Source organism: Orycteropus afer, unplaced genomic scaffold (genome assembly GCF_000298275.1).
Source record: "Orycteropus afer afer isolate SDZICR_OR568_19922 unplaced genomic scaffold, OryAfe1.0 scaffold00390, whole genome shotgun sequence".
NCBI lineage: Eukaryota > Metazoa > Chordata > Mammalia > Tubulidentata > Orycteropodidae > Orycteropus > Orycteropus afer.
This window is the reverse complement of record NW_006921977.1, coordinates 2,044,656-2,063,061: the sequence shown is the minus strand read 5'-3', so window position 1 is coordinate 2,063,061 and position 18,406 is coordinate 2,044,656. Positions and strand designations below refer to the sequence as shown.

General features: G+C 38.7%; 1 protein-coding gene across 1 annotated transcript in view; it reads right to left on the bottom strand.

The window, feature by feature from the left end:
* CDH18 (cadherin 18) overlaps positions 1-18,406 on the bottom strand; it is a 707,490-nt gene that overhangs the window by 447,689 nt on the left and 241,395 nt on the right. The gene's annotated exons all lie outside the window — the stretch shown is intronic.

The following is an 18,406-nucleotide window of genomic DNA, read 5'->3' as shown; positions in this document are numbered from 1 at the left end:
AAAATTGACAAACCACTGAAAAATTTATCAAAGGAAAAGAGGGGAAAGAATACAAATAATATGAATAAGAAGCAAAATAGAAAATATCACAACAGAAACAACTGAAATAAAAAGGATAATATCAGGATACCTGAAGAACTGTACTCTAACAAATTTGAAAATCTGGAAGAAATGGACAGATTTCTACAAACACACCACTTTACCTAAACTAACAGAGACAGATGTGGAAAAGTTGAATAGATTCATAACAAAAGTGGAAATTGGAAAGGTCATAAAAAAATAGCCAACAAAAAACAGTCCTGGCCCAGAAGTTTTCACTGGAGAATTCTACTAAACATTCAGAGAACAACTGACACCATTCCTGCTCAAACTGTTACAAAACATTGAAAAGGATGGAATCCTCCCTAACTCATTTTATGAAGCAAGCATTACCTTGATACCAAAACCAGACAAAGACATCACTCAAAAGGAAAACTACACATCAATATCCTCATGAATACAGATGCAAAAATCTTCAACAAAATACTAGCCAATACTCCAACAGCATATCAAGAAAATCATTCATCATGACCAAGTGGGGTTCATATCAGGTATGGAAGGATTGTTCAACATGAGAAAAACAATCAATGTCATCTAGATATAAATAAAACAAAGGAGAAGAACCACATGATCATATCAATTGATGCAGAAAAGGAATTTCATAAAATCCAACACCCATTCCTGATCAAAACTCTCAGCAAAATAGAAATAGAAGGGACATTCCTCACCATAATAAAGGCATCTATATAAAACCAACAGCCAACATTATTCTCAATGGAGAAAGACTGAAACCATTCCTCTTGTGAACAGGTACCAGACAAGGATGCCCTTTATCACCACTTCTATTCAACATTGTACTTGAAGTCCTAGCCAGGGCCATAAAGCAAGAAAGGGAAATCAAAGGCATTGAAATTGGTAAAGAAGAAGTCAAACTATCCCTATTTGCTGATGATATGATCCTATACCTAGAAAATACAGGACACTCAGTCAAAAATCTACTGGAACTAATTGAGAGATTTAGCATCGTAGCAGGATACAAGGTCAACATCCAAAAATCAGATGGATTTCTTTATACCAGCAAAGAGATTGCTAAAAAAGAAATAAATCAATACCATTTACAATAGCTATCAAAAAAATAAAATTCTTGGGAATAAATCTTCCCATGGACACAAAAGACCTGTACAAAGAAACTATGAAAAACTACTTCAAGGAACCATAAGAGATCTGTATAAATGGAAGAACAACCCATGCTTGTGGATAGGAAAATGGAACATTGTGAAAATGTCAATTCTACCCAAAACAATCTATGCATTCAATGCAATTCCAATCCAGATCCCATCAAAATTTTTTAACGAAATGGAAAAACCAATCACTAGCTTTATGAGGAAAGGAAAGTGCCCTTGGATAAGCAAAGCACTATTGCAGAAGAGGAACAAAGTAGGAGGTCTCACACTGCTGGACCTCAAAAGCTACTATACAGCCACAGTAGTCAAAACTGCCTGGTATTGGTATAATGACAGACACATAGACCAATGGAATAGAAATGAGAACCCAGAAATAGATCCATTGACCTATGAGCAGCTGATCTTTGAAAAAAGTCTAAAATCCATTAAATGGAGAAGAGAATGTTTGTTTGATAAATGTTGCTGGTAAAATTGTATATCCATTTGCAGAAAAATGAAACAAGATCTGTACTTCACACCATACACAAAAATTAACTCTAGAGTGATCAAAGACTTAATTGTGAAACCTGAAACTATAGAGTTCCTCAAGGAAAAACTATGGGCAAATTTAGGAACCCTAATATATGGCATAAATAGACTATCAAGTATAACCCAAAAGGCACAAACACCAGAAGACAAACTAGATGAATGATACCTTCTAAAAATTAATTTTTTATGTGATTGTAAAAAGACTTCCAAAAGAGTCAAAAGAGAATCTACAGATTGAGAAAAAAAAAATATTTGGTAATGAGATATCTGACAAGGGATCTCTAGATTTATAGAAAACTTCAACACCTCAACAACAAAAAGACAAATAGTCCAATTAAAAAATGGGCAGAAGATATGAATAGACACTTCACTAAGGAGGATATTCAGGCAGTCACCAAACATATGAAAAAATACAATCATTAGCCATTAGAGAGATGGAAATCAAAACAACCATGAGATACCATCTTCCCTTAGCACTAGCAGGGATGTTCAACAAGACAGAAAATAACAAATGCTGGCGAGGATGCAGAGAGATTGGGATTCTCATACACTGCTGGTGGGGCTGTAAAATAGTACAACCACTGTGGAAAGCAGTATGATTCCTTCAAAAGTTGGAATTAGAAATACCATTTGACCCAGCCATTCCATTACTAGGTATATATCCTAAAAAAATGAGAGTCATGACAAGAACAGATATATCCACACCCATGTTCATTGTAGCACTATTTATAATAGCCAAAAGATGGAAATAACCTAGGTGTCCATCAACTGAGGAATGGATAACCAAACTATGGTATGCACACAATGGAATACTATGGAACCCTAAAGAATAACCTAGAATCTGCAAAACACCACATGACGTGGAAGAACTTAGAGGACATTATACTGAGTGAAATAAGTCAATCACAGAAGGACAAATATTTATTAGTCTGTTATTGTAAAAGTCAAGGAAAGGTTTGTACATGGAAGGAAATTTTCTTTGTTGGTTACCAGGGGTAGGTGGGGAGGGTAGGGAACACTGTTTGATAGGTAGATATAAGTATTGATTTGGGTGAAGAGAAGGGCAATGTACCAAATGTGAGTGATCAACATGGTGGCATCGAGGAAGAGGAAGACATAGAGAGGTACATGGGAGGTACAGAGAACAAAGATGAACCTTTTTGCGCATACAATACTGTGTTGTTAGTGAAGGCAAACATGGATATACAGGTGGATTGATTGGTGGACAGTCTGAACTATTAGATGCATCTATGAAGCTGGGATTGTACCCAAGATCATGTATAGGGTTGGCAGACAATGGTCCTATAAGTTTATATGTATGATTTTAATTCCCAGGTGTACAGTAGAACTGACAAGGGACAAGGTTGTAATCACATCTTGTGCATAGCCAGCTACCCAGAGGGACTGAGTAGTTGAACCTGTGAGCTTGGGACCATAGTCACAGGGGACATCAAGCTCAATTGTCATAACATACTACACAAAACATTGTTCCACCTCCTATGTTGGTGAGTAGTGACTGGGATCTTAAAAGCTTGCAAACAGCCATCTAGATGCAACAATGGGTCTCTCCTCATCCAGAGCAAAGAAGAATGAAGAAAACCAAAGATTCATGGAAAGAATTAGTCCTAGTGACTGGTATACCATGGATCTGCAACCTATATGACTATGAGACCAGAAGAACCAGATGGTGCCCAGCTACCACTGTCAACCACTCAGATGGAGATATATGTAGGAGATCCTGGATAGAGGGAGAACAATGTGGAACAAAACTCCAAATCATTTGGAAAAAAAAAAAGGGGGGGTGACTAGTTTTGCTGGTCCGATAGAGCCTGGTGGAACTACTGAGACAATGTCTCCTAGCTGCCTGTCAGGTCTGGAATTGAACCCACAACTGTGGCTTCCAGCCAAACAAAAGACAGGCATAGGATTTCAACATTTACCTGAGGTAGATACACTCCTTGGAGAGATCAGTCATGGTAGAAAGAAAAGCTGTTTATGCACAGGGAGACAGCTCAAGGGGTGGGGGTGCATGGTTCGATGGACACAGGGAAGAGGTGAATGTCAGCAAGAACTGGAAGGGGAGCTATTGCATTGTGGAGAATTTCGGTCAATGTCATGAGACAAAGTGTATGTGGACTGCTGTATGGAAAGTGAATTTGCTCTGCAAATGTTCACCCAAATCACTATTAAAAAAAAAAGAAGAAGAAGAAGAAGAACTAATGGTATCAAAGGAAGAAGTACAGGTTTCACAGAAAGAATTGGTGAAAAACAAGGCTTCAGAGATTGAGATAATACCCAATGAAATCTTTTAACAATGGATGTTGCACTGTAGGCACTTACTCATCTATGCGAAGAAATTTGGAAGACAGCTACCTAGTCAACTGACAAGAAGAAATCGATATTTATTCCCATCCAATGAAAGGTGATCCCACAAAATGTGGGAATAATAGTAATAATAATAATAATTCTAATATTCTTTAGGGTTCCATAGTATTCCATTGTGTGCATATAGTTTGGTTATATATATATATATAATTAATATCACACACAACTAAAATCTTGCTGAAGATAATTTAAAAATGGCAGCAGTAGCATATTGACAGGGAACTTCCAAAAATGCAAGCTGGATTCAGAGGAGGACATGGAAAAACGGGTATCATTGCTGATATCAGATGGATCTTAAATGAAAGCAAAGAATAATAGAAAGATGTCCACTTGTGTTTTATTGACTATGCAAAAGCATTTTACAGTGTGGATCATAACAAATTATGGGTAACATTGCAGAAAATGGGAATTCCAGAACAGTTCATTGTGGTTCTGAGGAAATGGTACATAGAACAACAGGGAGTCATTTGAAAAGAACAAGGGGATACTTCATGTTTTAAAAACAGGAATGGTGTACATCAGGGTTGTATCCTTTCACCACAGTTATTCAATCTGTATACACACTGCTTTTGACTCATAGCGACCCCTCCTTGCAGTTCTGAGGTTGGATCACTATGGAAGTACATTGCCCAACCTTCCTTCTGAGGAGTGGCTGGTGGGTTTGAACTGCCAGCCTTCTGGTTAGCAGTCAAATGCCTTAGGCACTCCACCACCAGAGGTCCCTCAATCTCTGTATAAGCAAATAATTTGAGAAGCTGGACTTTATGAATAACACAATATCAGCATTGGAGGAAGAACCATTAATAACCTGTGACATGCAGATAACAAAACCATGGTTGCTGAAAGTGAAGAGACCTTGAAGTACGTACGGATGAAGATCAAAGACTATAGTCTTCATTATGGGTTACATCTCAGCATAAAATAAACAAAAATCCTCACATCTGGACTGATAAACAACATCATGATAAGCCAACAACAGATTGAACTTGTCTAGGATATCATTTTACTTGACTCCACATTCAATAGCTATGCAAGCAACAGTCAGCAAATCAGGTATCCATATTTTACTGGCAAAATCCACAAAAGACCTCTTTAAAGTGTTAAGAAGCAGAGATGTCACTTTGAAGACTAAGGTACACTTGACCCAAGCCATGGTATTTTCAATTGTCTCATATGCATGTGAATGCTGGAAAATTAATAAAGAAGACCAAAGAAGAGTCGAAGCCTTTGAACTGTGGTGTTAGCGAAGAATACCTAAAGCACCAAGGATTGACAGAATGAACAAATCTGTCCTGGAAGAAATGTAGCGGAAATGCTCCTTGGAAGTGGGTATGGGCAGATTTCGTTTGACCTACGTTGCTCCTGTTGTCAGAAGGAATGACTCCCTGGAGAAGTATATCATGCTTGGTGAATTGGAGGATCAGTGATAAAGGGGAAGACCGTCAGTGAGATTAATTGACACAGTGGCTGCAGTGATGGGCTCAAGGATCGCAAGGCTATGAACAAGGAGCGGGACTGGACAGTGTTTCTTTCTGTCATAAATGGCATCGCTAAGAGTCTGGAGCTTATTCACAAGCACCTAACAACAACAACAACAAGTGAAAAAAAAAAAATCATGTGTGGTTGATACATAGCATAGATATTGATTGAAGGATATAAACTATTATGGGAAATATTGTGGTGAGAAAGATACATTATCCTAGAACAGATTGTATTTCACTTTAAATATTAAAGTTATCTGATTATGGAATATCTCAAAAAAGTCAATAGAGAAGTCTGTGGCAGAGAAAGTAAAAGCCATTTAGAATTTAAAGTAGTCAGAGGGAAAAAAAAAATAGAATACCAAAAACCAAACCAAACTCACTGCCATCAACTCAATTCTGACTCACAGCGACCTCCTTTGGGTTTCTGAGGCAGGGAATCTTTATGGTAGTAGATTGACCACTCTTTCTTCCAAGGAGTGGCTGATGGGTTTGAACTACCAGCCTTCTGGTTAGCAGTCAAATGCCTTAGGCACTATGCCATCAGTAAATAACCTTTTTTTTTTTTTTTTAATGCATTCTATGAATTTTGCTTAGTAACAGTTAAAGACTAGGAAGATCATTGTAATGTTTTCTGCCTTCCATCTATTCAATATTGAACATTAACTAAACATCAGTTATGTTCCAGGCTCTTGTCAGCCACTTGAGACAACAATACAATGATGTTCACCATTATTTTCAACAGCTACATTTGAGCCAAGCCATGATATTTTCAGTCACCTCTTGTACATACAAAAACTGGACAAAGAACAAGGAAGACTTAAGAAGAACTGAACTACTCCCTCAGGCCACTTGTCATACTATGGTGGCTTCAGTGTTGATATGATGCTGGGAGCTATTCCATCAGTTTTGCAAGTACTGGGAGGGTTGTCCATGGTGAAAAGTTTTAAGCAGCACTTCTAGACTAAGACAGATTAGGAAGAAGGACCCAATAAACTAGTTCTGAAAAACTGTTGGAATTAAGGGGAAACCAACTGAGATGTTTCAAGAAATATGTGAAACTGCAAGACCAACTGCCTGGAAGAGATGCATATATTGTGTCCATTACAAAGAAAATGATTCAACAGAATGCACAAATTACCAAATAATATCATTAATATGATATGCAAGTAAAGTTTCCCAGAATATAATTCAGAAACAATGCATTAAAAGAGAATCAATTAATGCCAGAAATTCATGCAAAATTCAGAAGAGGACATGGAATCAAGGATGTCATTGCTGATAACAGATGGTTCTTGGCTGAAAACAAAAAGTACCAGAAAGATGTTTGCCTGTGTTTTATTGACTATGCAGAGTCATTTGACTGTGAGGATCCTAACAAATTATGGATAACATTGAGAAGAATGGAAATTTCAGGACACTAAATTGTGCTCATCAGGAACCTGTATATAGACCAAGAATAAGTTGTTTGAACAGAGAAGGGGATGCTGTATGGTTTCCAAGGAGCTCTGATGATTCGATGGTTAAAACATTGGCCTGCTAACTAAAAGGTTGTCAGTTTGACCCACCAACCACTCTGTGACAAAGATGAAGCAATCTGTTTCCATACAGATCTATAGCCTTGGAAACCCTATGGGGTGGTTCTATTTGGACCTACACAGTTACTGCAAGTCACAATCAACTCAATGGTGGTGGAGTTTGGTGTATGGTTTAAAATCAGAAAAGGCATGCATCAGAATTTCTCCTTTCACCATACTTAGTCAACCTGCAAGGAGCTCTGGTAGCGTAGTGCCTAGGGAACTTGACTGCTAACCAGAAGGCTGGTGGTTCACACCACCAGCCACTCCTCAGAAGGAAGGTTGGGCAATCTACTTCCATAGTGATACCGCCTCGGAAACCCAAGGAGGGGTCGCTATGAGTCGGGTCTGACTCAATGGCACATAACAACAACAACAGTCAGCCCTCATGCAAAAAAAAATATTCTAAGAAGCAGAACTATATAAGAAGAACATGACATCAGGAGTGGAGCAAGACTCGTTAACTATCTGTGATATGCAGATGTCATATTCTTCCTTGTTGAATGTGAAGAACTTACTGATGAAGCACTTACTGATGAAGATCAAGACTACTTAATGTATGTATTACTGAAGTATACATACTTTAGTAGGTATTTCTTGATGATCAACATGAAGAAAAAAAAAATCCTCACAATTGCACCAATAAGCAACATCATGATAAACAGAGAAAAGATTTAGGTTGTCTAGGATTTCATTTTCCTGAGATCTACAATCAGCATCCATGGAAACAGCAGTCAAGATATGAGATGACATATTGCAGTGGGTAAATCTGCTGTGAAAAACCTCTTTAAAGTGTTAAATAGCAAAGACGTCACATTGAAGTGTAAGGTGTTCCTGACCCAAGCCATGGTATTTTCAAAAGACTCATATGCATGTAAAGACCAAAGAAGAATTGATGCATTTGAATTATGGTGTTGGTGAAGAGTACTGAAAATATTGTGGACTGCTAGAAGAGCAAATAGATGTGTCTCGGAAGAAGTACAAGCAGAAGGCTTGTTACATGCAAGAATGGAGAGACTCTGTCTCATGTATTTTGGCCATGTTATCAGGAGAGACCACTCCCTGGAAAAGAACATCATGTTTGCTAAGTAGAGGGTCAGTGAAAAAGAAAGTCCTCAGTGAGATGTATCGACACAATGGCTCCCACAATGGGGTCTGATACAGGAATTATTGTGAGGATGGTGCAGAATTGGGTAGTGTTTAATTCTGGTGTCCATGAGGTGACTACGAGTGAGTACTGACCAAAAGGCACCAACAAAAATAACTATTGAGGTGCATGATATATGAAATTATGACACAAAAGAAGGATCCACTAAAACAAACTTATTTTTTAATTAGAAAAAATATATATATAAAATATTACAACTAAACAGTATTGTTTTTTACCATCTTGATATATAAGGATAAAACCATAATTTTATCCTTGATAAGATATTTCCTTCTTGTAATACTTGTAAATTTTATGACCAAAAATCAGTATTTATGGAAAGAGTGATTCCACTAGTTTCTTTTGTTTGCTTGTTTAACAGCTTTATTTAAACATAATTTACATACCATAAAATTCACTTAAAGGTATGTTTCAAACTGATTCAATTTTGATGCTGCCATCTAATGTTGCAGCAAATAGTGTCATGGACTAAACTAAAACATTAATCTATATTTGTGATTTGTTAGAACTATATTAATAGCAATTGAACTAGATAGAACTGACTAATTCTGTTAATAGGACAAGAGGATCTCATGTTATTAAGAAGCAGAGTTATCAGACGTCCTTAGTTCTGTAAACTACTGTGCTACTTCCTGATAACAGTAACATGATCGATCCAATATGCTTTCTCAGTGGTAGATCAGAGAATATTTCCTTTCAGCTCCATTCTTATTCCCCAATGCTGGGTATAAATGTAATGCTTGGTATTTCACTTAAGTCAGTATAATCAAGCTTCTTTTCTAGTTTCAAATTGGTCCTGGAAGACATATATTTATTAACTGCATGTAGAACAGTGTCCTCATTCTGGATCCGAGATTTTGAGTTGAAAGGAATGAAAGTAGTCCATAGAAGCTTGCTGTACCCACCCCTGGGCAGGACATTGTGCTGTGAAGGGGACTTATCAGCCCACAAAGCACATTCTACAAAGCTCAGGTCTCCGTTAGCATCCTACTTGTCTGCACAGAACAACTTAACCCAAGTGAGTCCGCCAGCATCCTTTTCCTCACCAATCTTTTGCATGTGATTTCCATCCTCTTAGGCTGCATAATCATAAAAGAGCTGGGGGATGTCCAATGATCACACAGGTATTTCAATTCAGAAGATGAGTAGACTAAGGGATAGAGCACAGGACACTATATGTTGTTGTTGTTGTGTGCCGTCAAATCGGACCCGACTCCTCCTTGGGTTTCCAAGGCAGTGTCAATATGGAAGTAGATTACCCAACCTTCCTTCTGAGGAGTGGCTGGTGGATTTGAACCACCAGCCTTCTGGTTAGCAGTCAAGTACCTTAGGCACTATGCTACCAGAGCTCCTATGGAAGCCCCTAGTGGTCTTTCCTTTATATCTCACAGGCCAGAGTCAGAAGTCACACTTCTTCTTGGTGCTTTGAGTGAAATTATATTTCTTACAGGACCAGAGAAATGAGAAATAGACATTGAGCATACAACCACTAGTGCCTACTACAGCTCATTAACTCTTTATTTCTTAAATGCTATATAAAATAAATTGCTTTTTTATGCTGCTAATCCCCATACACTCAGCTGCAGTTCAGGAACTACTTAGAAGTTTTTCTAAAGAGAACAAAGTGGATAATCTTTCAGTAAATTGGCAAATGGACAATTTTTAACTATTGTATCCTATTACCCCCAAATAAAGCAAATTCTCTGGCATTCAAGAGTGCTAATTACACACTTTTATCTATGATACAGTCAATACTAGAAAAAATATTTTTAAAATTTAGCTCTAATTACTTGTGTAAGCAATATTATTATTATTAATTATGGTTATTATGAATTAGGGATGGACTGTGAAGGTGATAAATTGGCAAAACATTTTACTGTAGGATCTTCATTCTCTTATACAGAGATTTTGGGTCATATTTTAAATCATTTACCTTATAACATATTAATAAATCTGAAATACTTCTTTTGGGAAAAGGAAACAATTGTCAAATGGATCATTATATAGAATTAGGTAAAATTAATCTTAAAATCCATAAAACTTTTAAACATGCTTTATATATTTTTATTATTATTATTCAAATATACATATTGATCTTCCACAAATATTTTTGCCCATGGTAGAAGTGAAATACATTTGGGAAGTGTTAGGGTTTTCTAGTGCTACTATAACAGACATACCACAAATGGATGGCTTTAACAAATAGGGATTTGTTCTTCTGCAGTTTGTTGTTGTAGTTGCCTTCCTTCCAGTGGTAGTCGTTAGGTGGCATCAAGTCAGTTCTGACTTATAGTGACCCTATATACAACAGAACAAAACACTGCCCAGTCCTATGCCAACCTCACAATCCTTGCTATACCTTAGCCCATCGTTGCAGCCACTGTGTCAGTCCATCTTATTGAGGGCCTTCTCCTTTTTAGTTTTCCAGTAATATATCAGACAGTGTTCCACTGCTATTCATAAGATTTTCACTTCTTTGAGAAGTGGATGGCCCTTTTCTTCTTCTGAGAAGTTTCCTCCTACAGTTTAGGAGGCTAGAAGTCTGAGTTCAAAGTCCCAAATGTAGGTGCTGGGTGAAGGCCCCTAGATCTTGGGCTTCAGCTCTGACTCTTGCTCCCAGCCCACTAGAGCTGGAGGCATCTCTTTAACTCAGGCAACTGCTGGCTGCTGAAGCTGATAAACCCAAGGTCGACAAGTAAAATGACACAGTCCAAAGATTATTAAAGGAGCTCTGGTAAAATGCCTAAGTCATTTGACTGCTAACTGGAATGTTGACAATTCAAACTCACCAGCCACTCAATGAAAGGAAGACAGGGCAATCTACTTCTGCAAAAGCATACTGCCTCGGAAACCCAATGGGGATTACTATGAGTCAGAATTGACTCAACAACAGCGATGTTAAGCAACATGGCAGGCTACTCATGCAATTACAGAAATAGTCCCAAGATTGGCAGACAACATGACATGCCACTCACTGATGACTCAGCCAAATGCAGAATCCAAATGTGCCAAGAAGCTCGAGATCTTTCTCAAAGTATCATCTTTTATATTAGAAGCAGACCACATCCTTAAGGCAGTTACTCAGCCCTTCACAGTAGATTCCACCATGGAGTTGATTACTAGCCTCACCATGGGGAATAACAACAACCAGCTGCCCAGTCACTCAAAACAAGGTGTAACCTAGTTGACACAGAGCCTTAACTACCACAAGCTTAAACAAAAGGAAAAATGTTGACATATTTCATTTACATTATGCAGACCTGAAGAATGTTGGAAACCTTGTTTTCCAACAGGACGTCAAACTGGTTCATTCTGGTTAAACCCCCTACAGACAATTTGCATTTCCACCCAGATATACTGAATCAGCATCTGCAGTTTCATAAGATACCCAAGTGACTCTTACAGCACATGATGTATATACAGGAATCACCCGGGGATCTTGTTAAACTGTAGATGCTGTTCAGTATCTCTGGGGTTTAAAGCAAATTCTCAGGGGTCACTCTGGAATGAACTTGTTTGAAGCCCTGTTTTTCAATGGCATACTGAGAAACTCTGTGAGGACTTCCACCAAGTGTATTTTTATAGCTGATTGATTTCTGCTGGAAGATGCTAAGAAAAGGTCGTCTTGGAGAATCAAAGCTATTGTCGGTCAAGACCTGAGCATTAATGACAATTGTTTAGCAAATAGCATGTCATTTACCTCATCCAGAGACACTATTCTGAGCAGGGACAATCAGTTCTGAAAAGGGAAATTTGGATTTCTGATTGTCTAGCTTTTATTTCATTTTAAAATATTATTCCAAAAATTCTAATGAAATTTTCCTCTCAAGTATGTTTATAACAGCTTCCGTAAAAATGCTTGAAAAGAAATTCTACAGTATAAAATACATTAAAAAATGTACATAGTTGTTTATACACATTTTAAAAAATGTGTATAGTTAGTTAAAGGATTTCTGGTGGCACAGTGGTTAAGTATTTGCTACTACCTTAGGTAGCTTGAAAGGTTGGTAGTGCGAATCCTTCTAGGCGTTCCATGGGAGAAATTTTGGTGATCTGCTTCCTTAAAGATTACAGCCTGGGAAATTCTGAAGGCAGTTCTGCTCTTTCATATGGGGTCACTATTGGTGGAAATTGTCTGACAACTTACAACAACATCAATACATAGTTATTTAAATGAAAACTTCTTTCCAAAAACAAATTCTTTTTTGTTTTTCCTAATTGCTCTGGTTCCCTGGTGCCTCTCTGACTAGGAAATATACCACAAATGGGATGGCCTTAATGAACAGGAGTTTATTCTTATAATTTGGAGGCTTTAAGTCCAAGTTTAGATTGCCAGACTCTAGGGGCTGGAAGAAAGCCCCTCAACCTTGGGGTCTCCTCTGCCTCCTGCTCCTGGCCCACTGAAACTAGAAGCTTTTCTTCACTCAGACAGCTGCTGGCTGCTGAGGCTGAGAAGCCCCAAGGTTGACAAGTAAAAAGGCACAGTTGCGATATTACCAAACCACACAGCAGACCATTAACTTAAGTCCATTGTAAGTCTCAAGGTCGGCAGGCTTCTGAGCAATGACATAGCTACATGCAGGGTCCAAGCGTGCCATATTCTAGAGACCATTACCAAGGCTTCTCCTTAAACACAGACAGCAGACCACATACCCAAAGCAGCTACTCAGCTGCTTATGGTAGATCCCACCTTGGAGTTGATTGCCAGTCTCTTCATGGGGAATAATTACCACCAGCTGCCCAGTCACTCAACCAGGCCCAGCCAAGTTGACCCAAAACATAACCATCACAATTCCACCCCTTGTCTACTTGCCATCTGTACAGATCTTCATTGGGTGGCATCTGTACAGATCTCCTCACTGGGTGGCTCCAGTCCCCTAGTGCCTGAATGGCAACCTCACCCCCTGGCCTGGTGGCCGCATTCCTCTCCCTCTTGGGCATGGCAGTCCCGCCCCCTCACTCTTGGGCAGCGGCTATGGCTTCATCCCACTGGCTCACATGAATGAGCAGCCCCACACTCCAGAACCAACTGGCTCTTTGAAACCTAGGGGGCTGTGGTCCTTCCACCCCCAAAAGTCATGGTCCTACCCTTTCAGGCTGAGGCAGTTCTGCTTCCGTTTCCTTGGTCTCTGCTTCTGCCAATTAATTCCTGAGGGCAACCCATTCCGCCAGAAATATTTCTGCCCAAAGGACACTTGGTGTTCTTGCTCCACGGGCTGGCCAACTTGCTATTGCACTTTATGTCGGTCTCTTCATCAATTAATGCCCAAAGGCAACCCACTCTGCCAGGAACCTGCCTGTGCGATGGCACCCGGCTTTCTCCTCTGTGGGTTGGTAAGCCTGCTGCTGTTTAATGTCAGTCTCTGGTCTCTGTTACTGCCGTCTTTCATGCTGTTTTTTTTGCCTGTCTCTCTGCCAGTCTCTTGCTCTGCTCCTGCCATCTCTCATGCCATATGCCAGGGTCTTGGATCAAGGATGTGCTCTCCTCCTGTTTCCACATTTTAGGTATCTGTCAGAGCAGCACCCCACTCTCTCATCCCAAATTATGTTCTGGTTACTTAATGCCACTTTGACAGCAAAATACCTCAAATGGGATGGCCTTAACAAACAGGAGTTTATTCTTATAATTTGGAGGCTTTAAGTCCAAGTTCAAAATTCCAGGCTGGGTGAAAGCCCCTCAACCTTGGCATCCAGCTCTGTCTCCTGCTCCCAGCCCACTGGAACTAGAGGCGCTTCTCCACTCAGACAGGTGCTGGCTGCTGAGGCTGAGAAGCCCCAAGGTTGACAAGTAAAAAGCACAGTCCTTATATTACTGAACCACACAGCAGGCCATTAACTTAAGTTCATTTTAAGTCCCAAGGTCAGCAGAGCACAGCAGGCTGCTGAGCAATGACACAGCTACATACAGGGCCCAAACGTGCCGTAGTCTAGAGACCATTCCCAAGGCTTCTCCTTACATACAGGAGGCAGACCACATCTCAAAGGCAGCTACTCAGCTGCTTGTGGTAGATCCCAGCATGGAGTTGATTGCCAGTTTCATCATGGGGAATAACTATCACCAGCTGCCTAGGCACTCAACCAGGCCCAGCCAAGTTGACATACAAACATAACCACCACACTAATTCAGATAAATTTTTTTTGTTTGTTTCAAAATCTCATTATGATTCTCAATCTAGATGAAGAATTAGAGAACAAAGGGATTTTATTGAATTTTCCCAAAGACTGAGCTACGAGCATTACATTATTTTTTTTTCATGTGTTTTATGTATTCTTATTCTGAATTTATGAATCAGGAAACAGGAAAATGAAATTTAAGTAACTGATTAATTTACTAATATATTAAGTGGTTTCATGAATTTTAACCTTAAGCTGAGGAGCTCTAGTAGCACAATGGTTAAGGACTTGGCTGCCAACCTAACGGTCAGCAGTTCAAACTCACCACCCACTCCTAGGAAGATGTAGCAGTCTAATTCTGTAAAGATTACAGCCTTCAGCACTTAATGTCTGAGTTCCATCCTGTAATATAGGGTCCCTGTGAGTCAAAATCAACTTGACGTGAAAGTTTTTTTTTTTTTTTTTTTTTACCCTTATGTTATTTTTGATCAAGCCATATTATTCTGGAAAAAATGGATTCATATAATGCCACATTAATTAAACTATAGTATAACTTTAAATATCTTATTGGTATTTTGTAGGAAGTCACAGTAAACAGTTTATTCATTGTATTACAATAATGCTTTGTCAAAATCAACTAAAATGTTACTTGTACCTCTAGAAATAGCAATCATCTCTGGACACAGGACATTTTACTTGATGTCAAGCATCCTGTTCCCAGGGGAATGAATGTTATTAATGCAGAAGAAATTGAATGGCAGGAAATTTGAAACATAGGGTTTGCCCTCGGTTAACATCATGTAGCAGAAAACGTTCAGGCACTAAAATGCAAATAAAAAACAAACAAACAAAAACTTTTGCCATTGAGTTGATTCCGACACAGAGCATCCCTATCTATAGGAGATGGTTTGACTGTCCCATAGGATTTCCAAGGCTGTATCCTTATGGAAGCAGTTTGCCAGATATTTTCTCCATCAGATCGTCTGAGGGGGTTGGAAATGCTGAACTTTCGGTTAGGGGTGTTAAATAAACAAGAATAATTGCTATTCTCTTTGTAGATTATTAAAAGGTAGCATTTCTGGCCTCACTATTTTTATGTATCTGGGAATTAACTTTAAAATTATCAACAGAAATGTTTTCATTTTTCATTTCATTATTTGATAAATAAACTTTTATTAATGGGTATACATATATAAAGGATCTCTGGTTATGTAGTGATTAAGACATATTTATGAATATGATAGGAAAATTATCCAAAAACAAAACCAAACTCACTGCCATTGAGTCAGATCTGACTCATAGCAACCCTTCCTTGGGTTTCTGAGGTGGTATCACTATGGAAGTAGATTGCTGAATCTTCCTTCTGAGGAGTGGCTGGTGGGTTTGAACCACCAGACTTCTAGTAAGTCTATGCAGGGGAGAGTGTGCCCAAGACCATGTTGGCAGACAACGTTTCTACAATTGTATTGGTATGTTCTATAAGAATTCCCAGGTGTATAGTAGAGCTGACAAGGGACAAAATTATAGTCACTTTTTGAGTATAGCCAGCTACCCATAGGGAGTGAATAGTTGGATCTGTGGGCTTGGGACTGTAGTTGCAGGGCACATCCAGCTCAAGTAGCATAACATACTACACAAAACATTGTTCCACATCCTACTTTGGCAAGTAGTGACTGGGATCTTAAAAGGTTGCAAGCAAGCATCTAGATGCAACGATGGGTCTCTCCTCATCCAAAGCAAAGAAAACTAAAGATTTACAGAAGCAATTAGTCCAAGGGACTGATACACCATGTGATCCTCAGCCTATGTGACTATGAGACCAGAAGAAATGGATGGTGCCCGGCTACCACTGTCAACCACTCAGAGGGGGATCTGTGGAGGAGATCCTGGATAGAGAGGAAGAACAATGTGGAACAAAACTCAAAATCACTTGAGAAAAAAAAAGGGGGACCAGGTTGGCTGGTCTGATATGGCCTGATGGAACCACTGAGACTATGGCCCTTAGATGGCCTTCAAGTCTAGAATTGAACTGACTCCTGTGGCCTCCAGCCAAACAAAAGACGGGCATATGAGGTGAATATTTTCACCAGGTAGATATACTCTTGGGGAGAACAATCATGGGAGAATAGAAGGGCTGCTTATGCACAGAGAGACAGCTCAGGGGGCAGGAGTGCATGGGAGGGAGGGTCACAGGGTAGAGGTAACTATAGGAAGGAAGTGAGAGGGGAGCTGTTGCATTGTGGGAAATTGTAGTCAATGTCATGAAACAAAGGGTATGTGAACTGCTGTATGGAAAGTGAATTTTCTCTGTAAATTTTCACCCAAATCACAATTAAAAAAAAAAAAAAAAAAAAAAAAAAAAAAAAATATATATATATATATATATATATACACATCAATGTCACATTGCAAAGATGCCTCCATAGTCTCAATTAGGTATGTAGCACAAAATTGCTATGAATGCCATTCACTAAAATGTATGAGTTCAATTATTGACTATCATTAATTGTTGTTGTTGTTGTTGTTATGTGCCGTCGAGTCGGCCCCGACTCATAGCGACCCCTCCTTGGGTTTCCGAGGCAGTATCACTACGGAACTAGGATTGCCCAAACTTCCTTCTGAGGAGTGGCTGGTGGGTTTGAACCACCAGCCTTCTGGTTAGCCGTCAAGTGCTTTAGCCACTATGCTATCAGAGCTCCTTATCATTAATTATATGTTTCATATCACTTAGGCTCATAAGAGCAGACATCCATCGATATAGTTGTAAACAATCTTAAGTAAAGTTTAACCAGGATTTTGTAACCTACTCTGATTTTCATAATAACATGTTTATTAAGGCTTTTAGCTTTCTTAAACTGACTATCAGGAAGGTTTTGTGACATAGGCAATAGATACAAACAATAACTTGGATTATACTTACAACGAAAATTGACTAAAGCAGTTCATAAGTTACTGATTACGAAAGAGCTAAGTGAATTATCATAAGGTATAAAACTAATAACAATTAATGTATTCTAGTTCCTAATTCATAACTGCACCTCTGCTTCTGATTTCCTATTCCATTTCTGAGGCCCTTACAGGATACTTCTGGCAGATTTCTTGCACCATTTTTGGCACAACTCAAGGAAACTAGTTCCTCTAGGCAGCCAATCATTCATTCAGCATCTTCTGTCACCATGTGACAAAAATCAGATAGCTGCTAACGAAACATGGAAACCTTGAACATATCAGTGTATTTTTAATACAATTGACATGATACTACCTGGAATAGGATGCAGATTGGAATTTGGTTGACTCTGATTTTCAAACCATTTGATTCACTCCATTGCATTCTTAAAACTTCCTTATATAAGTTTCATAAACATTAAAATTATTCCTTAATTTAATAATCCTATAAAATTATATTCTATAGACTTAAGGAGCAGATTCCCAAAAAACATGTTATATGCTATGTAATCATCCAAATATAAAAAAGAAATACTTATAACTGAAGAGGGCATGTGTCAGTGTAAATGATGTGGCTGTGCCCATTTCTTTGAGAATTTGCATGTCAGTCTGTTTCAGAGTAAATCTAATGTAACCAGCAGGACCCAGAGAGCTGCCAGAATGTTCCAGAACATGCACTGCTTTGTCTGTGTATCATTACCTCTATCTTTGAAATTAATAGAAAAGTTTTACTGATTTCCAAAATCTTGGCCAAATCAAGAATAGGTTGATACTTAGCCAAGTCTTCAGTAGTTTGCCAATTGGGCTATCAGCTTGTTGTGATTGATGTGATTGATGATGTTGCTTAAACTTATAGTGCATTATAGAAGAGCTTTCATTCTCATTCGACATCACAGGATGGGGTATGATTGTTTTCACAAGAAAGTAAGAGGAAAGAGAGAGAATTAATATATGTGTGTGTGTATATATGCGGATATACATATA